Raw genomic sequence first — 1,120 nt, 5'->3', positions numbered from 1 at the left:
AGTACGAGAGAGAGAGAGAGAGAGAGAGAGAGAGAGAGAGAGAGAGAGAGAGAGAGAGAGAGAGAGAGAGAGAGAGAGAAATTTAAGAGAGAGAATGAGAGATATTAGATTTGATTAGAGAGAGAATAGTTTAATTATCAATACAGGGTATACTCGTAATTTTATTAAAAATCATTGAAATGGACTAAAAGAAAAGATTTACATTGAAGTGGGTATTAAAATCCCTGTTTTTATGCATTTGGGTATTTTCCCTTTAATTTTTCCGTAACCCAAAAGGTGAGTTGTATTTATGTTGCTAGATACTTTTGTTTAGTCAATAATAACCTAATATGCCTCGACGTTCTTCTTTCAGGCTAGGAAAAAAAAAATGTAGCCTATGATAAGGTATACACATACCGGATGATAAATTCTCAGAAGAAAACATGCTGCATTATAAGATGTAACGCGTATGAGAAAAATTGACGGAACACTTTGATGGAGGTCGACGAAGAATAGACGTTTTTACGTGATTGATGAAATACAAAGTCTTTGGATATGTGAGAAGTTTGATTAGATCGAGCCAAGACCAAAAGGGCCCACAAATAAATTAAAGAGCTAGGGCGGTACGTATGTTCGTTCATAGAACTTTCCTAGCCGATGATGACCGACTAGAAAGAACAAAGAGGCATCGGGGGTGTGATTATGAGGAAGACTTCCATCCTTTTCTAAGCCCCAATTCATGACTTCAAATTTTGAACATGTAGTCGACACACTGCTACTAGTTGTTTGTGGTGGTCACCGGACAATCGTGAGGCGAATTATGGGCATTAGTTTTAACATAAAGTCGAGATGCACCTGGATACTAAGCTACAGAACTAAGCTATCTAGGTCATGATTTCATATTGTATGTCCAAGCTTCATTTGTCCCTTTTGGTGCGGCAGCCATGTAGTGTGTGACCTTTTGTTCGAGAAATCAGTGCTAGAGGGTTTTAATAAGGCCTAAGATTTATGGCCTTAATCCTAAGTGGCATGCCAAATCACTTATCCACATCATCAAATAAAAAATCATGCTATGTCATTTTTAGGTAAAAATACAATCTTATCCTTTCATATCCAATGACTCTAAATTATTTTGTTTTTA

Source organism: Fragaria vesca, linkage group LG2 (assembly GCF_000184155.1).
Source record: "Fragaria vesca subsp. vesca linkage group LG2, FraVesHawaii_1.0, whole genome shotgun sequence".
Classification (NCBI taxonomy): Eukaryota; Viridiplantae; Streptophyta; class Magnoliopsida; order Rosales; family Rosaceae; genus Fragaria; species Fragaria vesca.
Note: the sequence above shows the minus strand (reverse complement) of the source record.